At 35.8% G+C, this 15,192-nt stretch overlaps 1 long non-coding RNA gene and 1 pseudogene across 1 annotated transcript; one reads left to right on the top strand and one right to left on the bottom strand.

Annotated features, from left to right (window-relative positions):
- Positions 1–8,164: 8,164 nt before the first annotated feature.
- LOC144454278 (uncharacterized) lies at positions 8,165–13,312 on the top strand. The gene is made up of 2 exons (XR_013482642.1): positions 8,165–10,193; positions 12,378–13,312. It is a non-coding gene; the product is annotated as an uncharacterized LOC144454278 (long non-coding RNA).
- On the bottom strand, positions 10,745–11,400 carry LOC110210948 (heterogeneous nuclear ribonucleoprotein A1-like 3 pseudogene; annotated as a pseudogene).
- Positions 13,313–15,192: the final 1,880 nt, after the last annotated feature.

The raw sequence follows: 15,192 nt of genomic DNA, 5'->3' as shown, positions 1-15,192 counted from the left end.
ATGCGTTTCTCTGAAGGTGGATAGCATCTTCCTTCTTATGTCCAAGTTTTTTTATGTTTTTTTAAATCAACCAGCTCATCTTTCCTACCCCACAGCAATATTCCTTTCTGGATTCCAAAAGCATCTTCCTTCATAGAATCTTTGAGGTTAATTTGGATATTTATAATAGTCAGAATGACTTGGTTGCTCAAAGTTGTTCTTTTTTTGTTTTGTTTTTCGGTAAGGCAATTGGGGTTAAGTGACTTGCCCAGGGTCACACAGCTAGCTAGTAAGTGTCAAGTTCAAAGTTGTTCTTAAAACAATACTTCTGTTACTGTATACAATGTTCTCTTAGTTCTGCTCATTTCACTCTTCATTATTTCATGGAGATCTCTCCATGCTTTTCTAAAATTATTGAGCTCATCATTTCTTACAGCAGAGTAATATCCCATCATAGGCGTATACCACAATTTGTTTAGCAATTTCCCAATTGATGGGCATCCTCATAATTTCCAGTTCTTTGGCACCACAAAGAGTTGCTATAAATATTTTAGAACAGATAGGTTCTTTTCCATTTTCCCTAATCATCTTGGGAAACAGATCTAATAGTGGTATTACAGGGTCAAAGGTTATAGGCAGTTTAATAATTCTTTGGGTATAATTCCAAATCTCTCTCCAAAATGGTTAGATCAGCTGACAGATCCACCAACAATGAATTACGGTCCCAATTTTTCCAGATCCCCTCCAACATTTGTCAGTTCTGTCATTTTAGCCAGTCTGATAGGTGTAGGTTGTTCTAATTTGCATTTCTCTAATCAATGATTTAGAGCATTTTCTCATGTGACTAGAAATTGTTTTGATTTCTTCATTGGAAAACTGTCTGTTCATATCCTTTGAAAATATATCAGTTGGGGAGAGTCTTACATTCTTATAGATTTGACAAAGTTCTTTATGTACTTGAGATATGAGACCTTTATCTGAGGCATTGTCTATAAAATGTTTCCCCCAGTTTTCTGCTTTCCTCCTGATCTTGGCTACATTAGTTTTATTTGTACAAAACCTTTTTAGTTTAATGTAATCAAAATTATCCATTTTACATCTCACAACACCCTCTGTCTTGTTTGTTCATAAATTGTTCACCTATCCATAAGTCTGATAGGTAATATATTAAATGGTTTTCAAACTTTCTTGTAATATCTCCCTTTATATCTGGGTCATGTATCCATTTTGACCTTATCTTGGTAAATGATGTAAGATATTGGTCTGTGTCCATTTTCTGCCAGATTGTTTTCCAGCTTTCCCAACAATTGTTTTTAACCAAATAATGAGTTCTTATCCCAAAAACATAAGTCTTTACACTTGCCAAACACTGGGTAACTTTCTTTGTTTGCTTCTGTAGATTTTATGTCTACTTTGTTCCACTGATCTGCCTTTCTATTTCTTAGCCTTTAGGATTTTCCAAGTATATCATCATATCATCTGCAAAAAGAGATAGTTTTATCACCTCATTCCCTATTCTGATTCCTTCTATTTCTTTTTCTTCTCTTATCGCAATTGCTAGGATTTCAATACAATATTGAATAATATTGGTGACAGTCGGCATCTTTGTTTTGCACCTGATCTTATGAGGCCTCTAGCTTATGCCCATTACAAATAATGCTTGCTAATCATTTTAGGTAAATGCTTCTTATCAGTTTAAGGAAAAGTCCATTTATGCCTATACTTTCAAATGTTTTTAATAGAAATAAGTGTTTGTCAAAAAACACTTGTCAAATGTTTTTTCTGCATTAATTGATATTATGATTTTTGTTATTTTTATTATCGATATAATCAATTATGTTAATAGTTTTTCTTATGTTAAACCCTGCATTCCTGGTATGAATTCCACTTGGTCATAATGTATAATCTTTGTAAAATACTTTTTTAAAATTTAGGATTTTTGCATCCATATTCATTAATGAAATTGGTCTATAATTTTCTTTATCTGTTTTTATTTTCCTGGTTTAGGTATCAATATCATATTTGTTTTATAAAAGGAGTTTGGTAGGACTCCTTTGCCTATTATTTCAAATAATTTATTTAATATTAGAATTAGTTTGTCTTGGGCAGCGAGGTAGCACAGTGGATAGAGCTCCAGCCTTGGAGTCAGGAGGACCTGAGTTCAAATCTGGCCTCAGATACTTGACACTTACTAGCTGTGTGACCCTGGGCAAGTCACTTAACCCCATTGCCTAGCCAAAAAAAAAAAAAAAGAATTCCGTCTCTAAGTGTTTGATAAAATTCACTTATAAATCCATCTGTGGTGTTTTTTTCTTAGGAAGCTCATTTATGACCTGTTCAATTTCTTTTTCTAAAATCTATTTAGATATTCTATTTCCTCTTCTGCTAATCTGGGCAGTTTGTATTTTTGTAAATATTCTTCCATTTCATTTAAGTTGTTAAATTTATTGGCATATAATTGGGCAAAATAACTCCTTGTAATTGCTTTGATTTAATCATTTTTATACTAATGATTTGGTTTTTGTCTCTTTTTAAAAATCATATTAACCAATGGTTTATCTATTTGACTGATTTTTTTCATAATACCAACTCCTAGTTTTTTTATTTATTAATTCAATGGTTTTCTTACACTTAATTTCATTAATTTCACCTTTAATTTTTAGGATTTCCAATATAGTGTTTAATTGAGGATTTTTAATTTGTTTTTTTCTAGTTTTTTTTAAATTGCAAACTCAATTCATTGGTCTGCTCATTCACTTTTTTACTGACATAAGCACTTTAGAGATATAAATTCTTCTCTGATTATTGCTTGTGTTTATCCCATAGGTTTTGATATGTTGTTTCATTGTTGTCATTTTCTTTAATGAAATGACTGATTATTTCTATTTTTTATTCTTTAACCCATACATTCTCTAAGATTAGGTTGTTCAGTCTCCAATTAGTTTTTTTCCCTATGTTTCAATGATCCCTTATTAAATATAATTCTTATTGCATTGTAGTCTATAAAGAAAGCATTTGATATTTCTGCTTTTCTGCCTTTATCTATAAAATTTTTGTGCCCTAGTATGTGTTCAGTCTTTGTAAGGACATCATGTACCATTGAGAAACAGGTGTATTCCTTTCTATTTCCATTCAATTCTCTCCAGATATCTATGATATCCAGCTTATCTAAAATTTTATTTACTTCCTTTCTTATTTATTTTTTTGGTTAGATTTGTCTAGTTCCAAGAAGGTAAGATTAAAGTCCCCCACTACTATAGTACAATTATCTATTTCCACCTGTAATTCATTTAACTTTTCTTTAAAAAATTTAGGTGATGGGGCAGCTAGGTGGCGCAGTGGATAGAGTACTGGCCCTGAAGTCAGGAGAGCCTGAGTTCAAATCCGGCCTCAGACCAAACACTTGACACATACTAGCTGTGTGACCTTGGGCAAGTGACTTAACCCTGATTGCCTCACTAAAAAAAAAAAAATTAGGTGCCATGGTATTTGGTTCATATAAGTTTATTATTGACATTGCTTCATTATTTATGGTGCCTTTTATTATAATGTAGTTTTGCTGTTTATCTCTTTTAATTAAATCTATTTTAGCTTTGACTTTGTCTGATATCATGATTGCTACTCCTGCTTTTTTTGCATTGGCTGAGGTATAATTTATTCTACTCCAGCCTATTATTTTAACTCTGTGTGTATCTCTCATTTTAAAACATATTTCTTGTAAATAGCCTATTTTAGATTCTGATTTTTAATCCATTCTGCTATCTGCCCAGGTGAATTCATCCCATTCACATTCAAAGTTATAATTACTGTTTGTATTTCCCTCCATTCTATTTTTCCTCACTATTGGCCTTCTCAGCCTCTCTTTTTCCCCTATCCCTCCTCTAGTTTACTAACCACTACCTCCCTATTCCACACCCTTTTAAAGAACCTCTCCCTTATCTTCTCCCCTTACCCTCCTTTTTCTTGTTCTACCTACACTAAAAGACTGCAAGTCTTGGAACACCAAATATTGAAAAGCAAAAGAATTGGAGTTATGGCCAAAGATAACTTACCCAGCAAAGTTAAGTACAATCCTGAATGGAAAAAAAATGGAAATTCAATGAATTGACAGACCTTCAGGATTTCATTGCAAAAAGACCAGAGTTTAATAGAAAATTTGACATAGAAGATCTAGGGGGAATATAAGGTAAACACCAAAGAACAATTACAAGGGATCCAGTGAAGGCGAACTGTTTACTTTTGTATTTGGAAATGTAAACCATATGCTTAGGATTGTCATTAGTAATTGGATAGTTTGGGGAAAAAATAAGATTGGGGAAGAGTATGATGCGGTGATTCTAAAAAGCAAAATTGTGTAGGAAAATGTAAGAAGAGCAATTACTTCACACAAATGAGGCGTGAGAGGAAGAACTAACGTAGAGGAATCAGATAGGGGCGAAGTGCCGGTAGTCCTGGAACCCTACTCTCATCAGATCTGGGTTAAAGGGGGAACAATATATACATCTAGAAGGGTATAACAGTCTTCTAAATATATAAAGAAATAAGAAGGTGAGGAAACAGGATAAGGGGGGCGGAGGTGTACAAGAGTGTTAAGATTTAGGAGGATGGGGAAAGAAGAAAAAGGAGGGACCCAAGGAGAGAGGATAAGGGATTCTTTAAAAGGGTATGGAATAGGGAGGTAGTGCTTAGTAAACTAGAGGAGGGATAGGGGAAAAAGAGAGGCTGAGAAGGCCAAAAGTATTACTATATCAAGATTCTTTTTTGATTGTAGCTTTCAGATAATTTGATTATACTTATGTTTTCTCTTCTTGATCTGTTCTCCAGATTACTTGTTTTTCTTATGAGATATTTCACATTCTATTCTATTCTATTCTATTCTATTTTTTCATTCTTTTTATTTCATTTTATTATTTTTTGGTATCTTATGATGTCTTTTGCTTCCCCTTGCCCAATTCTAGTTTTCAAAGAGTTGTTTTCTTCCTCAAGATTCTGGATCTCTTTTTCCAGTTGGTTGACTTTTTTTTTTTGTAATTTTCATAGTTTTCTTGGATTGCTTATTTTTTTTCTAATTTTTCCTCAATCTTACTTCTTTGAGTTTTAAAGTCCTTTTTAAGTTCTTCCAAGAACTCTTTTTGGACAGGTGACCATTTGATGTTACTCTTTGGGTAAGAGAGGCTTTTTTTGCTTCAGTATCCTCCTCTGAAAATGAGCCCTGGCATCTTCTCTATTCCCATAGTACTGGTCTATGGTTGGGTTCTTTCTCCTTTGCTTGCTCATTTTTATTTTTATTTTTAAATTTTTAGCAGCTTGTTATTATAATCACTTCTAGTCCTGGGGTGTTGGGGATGGTGCCTGTGGCCTCGGGTCCTTCTTAGTTCCAAAATTTTTGAGTTCCAAATTTTTCTCCCTCTCTCTCCTCCCCTCTTTCTAAATTGATAAGCAGTTTGATATAGGTTACATATGTGCAATCACATAAAACATATTTCTATATTAGCCACAGTTGTGAAAGAAGAAATAGACCAAAAAGAAAAAAAAAACCATGAAAAAAATGAAATAAGTGAAAATAGTATGCTTCAGTCTGCACTGAGAATCCATCAGTTCTTTATCTGAATGTGTATAGAATTTTCCATCATGCGTCTTTTGTAATCAGATCATTGTATTGCTGAGAAGAGCTAAGTCATTTGTAGTTGATCATTACACCGTGTTGCTGTTACTGTGTACAATGTTTTCCTGGTTCTACTCCTTTAACTTTGTATCAGTTCATACAAGTCTTTCCAGGTTTTTCTGAAATCTGCCTGCTCAGCATATTTTATTGTGCAGTAGTATTCCTTTACATTCATATGCCATAACTTGTCCAGCCATTCCCCAATTGATGGGCATCCCTTCAATTTCCAGTTTTTTGCCACCACAAAAAGAGCTGCTGTAAATATTTTTACATGTGTAGGTCCCTTTCCCTTTTTTATGATCTCTTTGGGATATAGCCCTAATAGTGGTATTGCTGGATCCAACAGCATGCAGTTTGGTTGCCCAAGGGGAAAATCTTTGTATCAAATTGCTCTGATTTATAGGATGTCTGGAAAGTCTTGGAGTAATTTTAAGGGTACTCTTAGTTGAGGCCCTCATCATGTCTCACCCATACTATTGCAGTAGCCTCTGAGCTGGTCTCACTGACTGTATTTCCTCCCCCTCTCCATCTTCTACAAAGCTGCCAAACTGATATTCATAAAGTACAGTTCTGATCATGTTATTCCCTTGCCCAAGAAACTCCAATGTCTCTGAGTTGTCCTGTAGAATAAAATACAAATTCTTCAATTTAGGATTTAAAGTCCTTTCCACTCTGTTTCCAGCTTACCTTTCAATCAAAAAACATTTATGAAGCGCCCATTATGTACCAGGCATTGTGCTAAAGTGCTGGAGATATAAATACGAAAACAAAAGAACTCTTCTTGTGGTTGGCAAAGACTGGTGGAAAAAGGGAGATGCCCATCAATTGAGGAATGGCTAAATAAGTTGTGGTAAATTAAATGTGAAGGGGCAGCTAGGTGGTCCAGTGGATAGAGTTCTGGGCTATGGAGTCAGGAAGACCTGAGTTTCAATCCAGTCTCAGCAACTTCTTAGCTGTATGACCTTGGTCAAGTAAGTCACTTGATCTGTGTTTGCCACTGGAGCCAGAAATGGAAAACCCAGTATCTTCGCCATGAAGAGAGGTCCTCAGGGTCACAAAATGTCAGACGTGACTGAAACAACTGAGCAACAATAACAAATGAACATGATGTAGTACAACTGTTATGTAAAAAATGAGAAAATACATTATTTTTAAAAATATGAAAAGATTTATATGAACCGATGCAATGAAGTGAACAGAGCCAGAATAATGATTTATAACATCAATACTGTAAGAATAAATAATTTTGAAAATTTTCATGAACTGATGAAGAATGAAATGAGCAGAACCAAGAAAACAATTTATACCATAACAACATGATAAAACAAACAGTTTGAAAGCTTTAAGAACTCTATGTACAGCACAGTGACCCTCCATAATTCCAGGGACCAATGATAGCACGTGCCAGCCATGACAGAGAGATGATGGATTTAGGGTGCAGAACAAGACATAAATATTTTTGTTTGCATCCACTAAGGGAATTTGTTTTGTATGACTGCATATTTATTACAATAAATTTATTTTTCCTCTTTTTTTCTTTTTCCAATGGAGTAAGAGTGGGAGGAAAAAAATAGATTTCTGTAAATTTTTCAAAAAATAGAGAGATGAGGGTTGCTACAGACATGGAATATTGCATGCATTGTCAGATGATGTCATTATTATTAGTTTTACTTAATTATAAAAGACCTCTCATAAACTGGAAGTGACCTATACATGTAATATAAAAACACGTCAAACAAAATATTCAACAAAACTTAAAAGAAAAAATGAAACCATCCCTGACTTCAAGGAACTTGTATTCTACTGGGGAAGACAATATATACACATATGCACATATATATGTGAAACATTCAAAGTAAAAATAAGGTAATTTAGGATTTTGAAGAAGGCACTGGCAGCAGTGGGGCTCAGGACAGGCCTCACATAGCAGATGTCAGTTGAGTTGAGCATGGAAGGAAGCTGGAGATTCTAAGAGCCAAGAGGTGAGGAGAGTGTATCCAGATATGGGAAATAGCCCCCTTTGAGTCACAGAGAAGGGAGAACCAACTGGAAGGATGGTTTGTCTAGATGGTATAGAGAGTGTAGGGAAATAATGTACAATAAGCCTGGAAAAATAAGTAGGAGCCACACTGTAAAAGTCTTCAATTTGTAGTGTATTCTAGAGGCAGTAGAAAGTCACTGGAGCTTTTTGAGAAGGGAAATAACATGGTCAGATTTGTGCTTTAGGAATATCATTTTTGTAGCTGTGGAGGATATAGTGGAGAAAGGAGAGATTTTAGGCAGGGAAACCAATTAGGATACTATTGTACATAGTCATATTATAGTATAATATTATTATGATAATAAAAACACTTAGAGCTTTTAGGTTTCCCAAATGTGTTATATACATTATCTCATTTGGTCATTACAACAACCCTGTGAGGCAGGTCTTATAATTTCACTGATTTGTTGTAATTTTTATATATATATATATATATATATATATATATATATATGTATATGTATATACATACATACATACATATATATGTGTGTATATGTGTGTATGTATGTGTGTGTGTGTGTGTGTATTTTTTTGCAAGGCAATTGGGGTTAAGTGATTTGCCTAGGGTCATACAGCGAGTAAGTATCAAGTGTCTAGTCTGAGACCGGATTTGAATTCAGGTCCTCCTGACTCCAGTGCTGGTGCTATATCCACTGCGCCACCTGGCTGCCCCCTGTAATTTTATATTTTTTATGCTAATTTAAACACCAAAAACAGCACTTCCATACATGAAATAGAACACAAAAAGGAGATTCTTCGTGAAATTGTGAATATCTTACACTTCCTGCTTTTTTTAAAAGCATATAATAAATTAATTCCAAATTTTCCTTTCAAAACTGTGTTCTTTGTGCTTCCTTCTGAACTTCCTTCTATTCTCTTCTGTGCATTTGAAAAGAATGTTTTGATACACCCCCCTTTTTTTTGTATCACTATTGCTAAACACCAACTCCCTTCTGAATCTACCTTCTCCAATTGAAAACTGAGAGAAGGAAAAAACCTTATTAAAAAAAAAATAAACATAGTCAAGCAAAATATCCTCATGGTGGCCATGTCCAAAAATATGTCTCTTTCTGTACCTTGAGTTCATCACCGCTCTGTCACGAGGTGCTTCACTATAGATTTCTGGGGATGTGGTTGATCAGAGTTCTTACATCTTTGACCAGAGTTCTTAATTCTTTCAGAGTTGTTTTTCTTTAGGCAGTGTTGTTGACCTAACATAAACTATTCTGATTCTGCTCACCCCAATTCCACCTAATTGGTGTTCTATGAAATTGCTTCTTTCCTCATTTTTAAAAATTAATTAATTAATTTTTTGTTTTCAGCATTCCATTGTATAAGATTTTTGAGTTCCAAATTTTTTCTCCCTCCCTCCACTCCCCCCTCCTCCCTCCTGGATAGCTTGCAATCTGATATAGGCTGTACATGTATAATCATATTAAACATATTTCCACATTAGTCATGTTGTGAAAGAAGAATCGGAACAAAAGGCTTTCCTCATTTCTTATGGCAAATAATATTCCACATATATATGTATACACCATAATTTATTCATTCATTCCCCAATTCATAGGCACCCTCCTCTTTAGATTCCAGTTCTTTGCTTTTCTTTCTTTTCCCCCCTTTTAATCTCTCCTTCAGGATCAGGAATTTTGTTTTGACTGCCATTATTGCCTCTCCAATATTTACCTTCCTTCTTAACCACTATCCCTATCCTTGTTTATTTCATCAATAAGTTTGCTGTATTTCTACACCAAACTGTGTATAAGTGTGAATTCAATCCTAATTTGTCCATTTCAGATAAGAATGAAGTTCATCTGATACCCACCCTCCCTACCTCTTCCTCCATCTTTGTATATACTCTTCCTCTCAAGCACTCCAATTATGAGAGATATCTAGTTCTTCTTTCTTCCTCCTTTCCACAATAATATATTCTTTTCTCCTTCCCTTCTGTTTCCCCCCTTGAAACTCTCAGAACAAAGCAGTCTGTCCCTACAGCCTATGTTTTTCTTATTTAACTCCCTCTGTTCCCTTTGAAGGTGTTAAGATTTCGCAGGGTTGTTTCTTCCCACCACCCCTCTCCCTGCCCCTGAGAATGTTAGCATTGCATTCCTATATAGGCTCCTTCTAACTGTTTAAATAAATTTACCTTTCTAGGTTTGTATGGACTCATGTTTACATTTCAAAGTTGTTACTTAACTCTCAATCTCAACTCAATCTTAAGCATTAGAAATGTTTGGAAGTCTTCTTCCATTGAAGTTCTGTTTTTTCCCCCTCTAGTAGTATACTCAGCTTTGTATAGTAAGTTATTTTTGGTTGTGAACATATCTCTTTTGCCTTTTGAAATATTATAATCCAAGATCTTTTCTCATAGAAGGTAAAAGCTGCTAGGTCTTGTGTGATCCTGACTAGTTCCTGAGTACTTAAACTCCTTTCTTACTACTTGTAGCAAGAAATTGGAAAAAATGGAGGACATAGAAGTTTTGGATTTTGACTGTGACCTTCCTGGTAAGTTTCTTTATAAGATTTCTTTCAAGAAACCTTGCTTGACAAGAATTTTTTCCAAGAGATTTCTTTATTCACTTTGTCCTCTGGATCTAATAGATCTGGGTAGTTTTCATTTATGATTTCTTGAAAACTGTTATTCAGGGTTGGGTTTTTTTATGGTGATTTTTAGGGAGTCTAATGATTTTTTTTAAGATATATTTATTCAGTATCGTGATCAAACTATTATATTTAGCAAGCAACATCAAGAATGTAAGAAAAATCGACATTGAAACCCCTTGTTGGAATGCTTTATACTTTCTGAAAAACAGAAACTAAAATAACCTGTTATACAATTAGTCACAAATATAATCTTGGTGGGTTTTTGTTTGCTTGGTTTTTTTTTTTTGGCCTAAACATAAAGAGTAAAAACCTGTCTTCTTAAAGCAATTGGGCCTTGCCACCACTGTACTTAACTGCATTCACAAATCTCTTGTGACTTGTAGCTTTCCTGTCACTTCTCTACTGTCCTCTATTGCTAAGCTCTGTTTACTAACAGTAATTAAAATCTTCTGTTACTGCTGTAAAGCTACTGATACTACTGGAGCTCCTAGAGCCACTTTGGTTATGTGATTGTCAAAATACTGGCCCCCATCATAAGGGCTGAAAGTCTTTCTTACAAAATTTCCTTTCATGAGACCAAAGGTTGAAGACTGTTGTAGTTGCCAAAGTCATTGTAGCTTCCAAAGATATTTCTATCATTGCCAAATCCATTGTAGCCATCTCCACTTTTGCTATATTCTCCACCACAACTGCTGCTACCATAACCACTGAAGTTTCCATCATGGCCAAAGTTATTTCCGCCAAAGCCACTTTTGTGGTCACCACCAAAGTTCCCACTTTGACCTCTCTGACTTGAAGAATCACTGGCCATTTCTTGCTTAAATGAAGCTTACCTTACTTCACAGTTGTGGCCACTCACAGTTTGGTGTTTTTGAAAGACAATCTTATTCACAGAGTCATGGTCATCAAAAGTTATGAAAAAGACCCCTCTTTTTGCTGCTTCTTCAGTCAGTCATGATTTAAATCACTTCAATTTTTCTTTATTGTTCAAAGTAGTATTTTAAATGTTATTCCTCAGTGACTTGTTTAATGCCATCCAAAAAGAGTTTTTTCACAGTTAAGCTGGTCTTTGAGGGTCCTTAATGGAAACTGCTCTCTTTGGTTCAACAACAGGCAAAAATTAATTAAGCACCTATGTACCAGGCACTGTTTTAAGTGTTGGGGATACAAATAAGAAAAAAGAAAGTCCCTGTTCTCAAGGAGTTTACAATCCAACTAGAGAAAGCTGAAAAGGGGAGAAGGGGGGAAAGGGAGACACCCAACACTAGGTAGAAAAGTCAATCAGAGAAGTCCCAAAGTAGAACAACCAGGTGAGAAACAAGGAGATGAGCTAAGCTCTCTCCTTACATGGAAGTTTAGAGTTCATGGTCCCACTCTCCAATCAGAGAGGTAGAGGGTAGTGATGAGGTAGATTACTAAGGCTGATGGGATCTTATAGGATGGTGAGATTATCCCAATAATGAGCTTCTTGGGTAGTAGAGAAGTCCCAAAGTGATACAGGCAGGAAGGAAACTACTCTCCCATCAACTTTGTGAGGTCTTGCATTCATGGCTGCATCTAACAAAACCAAATACTTGGTATCTGCATCTTTAATTACCATGCAGCAAGAATGCCTCGTTGTTCAAAATGCCTTTTTGACTTTCATCTCTCATCTTGAAGCTCAAGCCTCCAGTAAAAAGCTTTCACAGATTCAGGCTCCTTGAGGGACTCTAACTTTGACATGGCAAGAAAGGTGGTAGATACTTCAGCAATCCTTCATTAGCATCAAGAACAGAAAGCTAGTCCAATAATTCTTAATTTATTTCTCCACCTGTTTTCTAGGTCAGTTGTTTTTATATAAAATATTTTATATCATATCTTTTCAATCTTTTGATTTTGTTCTAAAATTTCTTACTGTTGTATGGAGTTACTGATTTCTAATTTTCAATTAGAAATTAAATTATAATTAGAATCCTAATTCTCAGGGAGTCTGTTATGTGGAGGAGGTTTGCCACTTTCTCATCTAAACTATTTATTCTCCTTTCAATTCTCTCTTTAGAACTCTTATTTAATTTTTTTTTATCTCTTGCTTCATTTTTTTTCTAGGTATTCACATAGTTCTTATAAAAGATCCGTTGTTTGCCATATAAGCCTCTGCTTCCAGTTGTTGTGGTTACTCTCTTCTTCTAGTTGGATTTTTATCATAATTCTAATATTAAAGGTAGCTGGTGGTGCAGTAGATAGAGTTTGAGGCCTGGAGTTGGGAGGACCCAAGTTCAAATCTGCCTCAGACACTTACTAGCTATGCAACCCTGGGCAAGTCACTTAAACCTCTGTTTGCCTCAGTTTCCTCAACTGTAAAATGGGGATGATAATGGCACCTACTTCCCAAACTTATTGTGAAGATCAATGATATGATGTTTGTAAAGCACTTAGCAGTGCCTGGCACAGAGTAGCTACTATATAAATGTTTATTTCCTTTCTCTCTTCAATTTATTTTTTCCCCAGCTTTCTTTAAGTCCCAACTAAAATCCCTTCTTTTTCTGCTCTAGAATTTGTTTAGAGCCATTTTTTATAGGTATTTGGAGGGGTTTTGGGGGAGAGCTCAAGCAAGTCACTGCCATCTGGGCTCTGCCCCCTAAATTTTTTTTTCTTTTAGGCAGTTGGGGTTAAGTGACCTGCCCAAGGTCACACAGCTAGTAAGTGTCAAGTGTTTGGTCTGAGGCCGGATTTGAACTCAGGGCCTCCTCACTTCAGGGCTGGTGCTCTATCCACTGCACCACCTAGCTGCCCCCAAATCCCTTATTTTTCAAGAAGCCTCTCCAAACCCCTCTTAATTCTAGTGCCTTCCCTTTACGAATTATTTTCTGTTTATCCGGTAAAGAGCTTGTTTGGATATATCTGTTTGCACGTTGTCTCTTCCCATTAGGTTGTGAGCTCCTTGAGAGCAAGGACTGTCTTTTGCCTCTTTTTTGTATTCCCAGCACTTAACATAGTGCCTGGCACATGGTGCTTAATAAATGTTGATTGATTGAATTCTTCATAGTGGTCATTGTCTTCTTTAGTTTACTCATTTCCCTGGCCTTAGTTACTGAACTGTTGTGCCATAGCCAGGCTCCGCCTCTTACCATACGTTTGGATGGGGTAGTCCTGACCCAGGTGATCTGGGTTCCTGTTCTAACCCACACCTCCTAGGATTAGATCCTCTTGGATCTTGGAAGTTTATATTGCTGGATCTTCAAGGAACTCTACGGGTAGCTCAGAACAGAGGGCTAGGGAATTTGAAGTCCTCAGGTGTCCCAAACCACATGTTCTTGCATCTACACTGACCATTGCTACTCCTGGTGACTTTCAAGGTGCAATTTGTAGGTTTCAGACAACCCTAGGACTTTCTCAGAGAAGCCCACCATTCATTCCATCTCTGGACACAGAGCTCTACAGACTACATTTATCTCTGGCCTCTTTTCTCATCACTCTGGGAGGATACTGTCTTATTCATTTGCTGGTGGTTCATTTTTTGTTGGCTTCTGTTCTCTTGCCCACTGGCTTTTAGCTGACTTTTTGTATAGTTCTGGGGCAGATGAGGTCTTTTACTACAATCACTCATTGGATTTCTTGATTATTATTTGATCTGGTACAGTCTGTAGGTTTTTACTGGAACAAAAACCACTAGAGTTCTGCTGATTTTCTCCTTTCGAGCAGCCATCTTGGCCAAATGGCTCCAGTTTCAGGAAACTAAGTCTTTTTTTTTTTTAAGGCTATTGGGGTTAAGTGACTTGCCCAGGGTCACACAGCTAGTAAGTGTGTCAAGTGTTTGGTCTGAGACCAGATTTGAACTCAGGTACTCATGACTTCAGGGCCAGTGCCCTATCCACTGTGCCACCTAGCTGCGCCCCCGGAAACTAAGTCTTGGAGAAGTTAAATGACTTGCTAAAGGCCAAACCATTCATAAGTGTCAGAAACAGGATTTGAACCCAAGCCTTCTTGATTCCAGGGCCTTCACTCTTGCCACTATGCTGCCACTCTGTGACAAGGACTTGAGCTAGGATGGTGGGTATGTATTTAGAAAGGAAGGAATGGATGTGAAAGATATTGTGAAAGTAGAATCAGTCAACTTTTCAGTTGATTGGATATGTAGAGTGATGAAAAAGGTATTGAAGATGACCCCAAAGGGATTGAAAGGATGGCCCTTGACAGTATGTAAAATATTTCTGTCTTTTCTATTTGAAGAGTTCAGAAGTGACTTGCCGGTCTTCTTGATGAGATATTTCATCTTTGTGCCTTTGCACAGAATGTCCTTACCCTGGAATGCATGATGTATTCATTACCTCAACTTCAGAGCATCCCTAGCTTCCTTCAAGGCTCAATTAAAATGTCATCTCCTACATGAGAATTTTCCGGATCACCTTTGTTATTAATGTCTCCCCCCCTGCCTCCATATTACTTTGTATTTACCTCATGTGTTTTGTATTTACTTGTTTATGTTGTTTTTCCCCTCCAGTAGAATGGAAGCTTCTTGAGGAAAAGGAATTTCTATTTTTGTCTTTATAGGTGTTAACACACCTAGCACAGTACCTGTAATAGTAGGCACCTAATAATTTGATAAGTAGGCTTATCAGATGAATGAATTCTCTAATAGATGAATGGGTATGAATAGTTTCTTTTTTCTTTTCTTTTTTTCATTAACTTACTTTAAACTTAAATACATAATAAGAAAAGAAAAAGAAACATGTTATAAATTTAAATTAAAAAAAGGGAAAAAGAGCATTGCCATGTGCATAGCAGAACATAAGAGAGGATTCAAAATATACAGCAGTAAATTTCTATTTCAAGAAAGCCTATATAATAAATACTATGCATTATGTTCAGAGCTGTCCATCTTTTCTTTGTTTCCTTTTAAGTTTTCTTTTGTTCTCTGCTG

Source organism: Phascolarctos cinereus, unplaced genomic scaffold, assembly GCF_003287225.1.
Source record: "Phascolarctos cinereus isolate Bilbo 61053 unplaced genomic scaffold, phaCin_HiC Scaffold_1;HRSCAF=81, whole genome shotgun sequence".
Lineage (NCBI taxonomy): Eukaryota > Metazoa > Chordata > Mammalia > Diprotodontia > Phascolarctidae > Phascolarctos > Phascolarctos cinereus.
The sequence above is the reverse complement of the archived record's forward strand: the minus strand, read 5'-3'. Positions and strand labels throughout refer to the sequence as shown.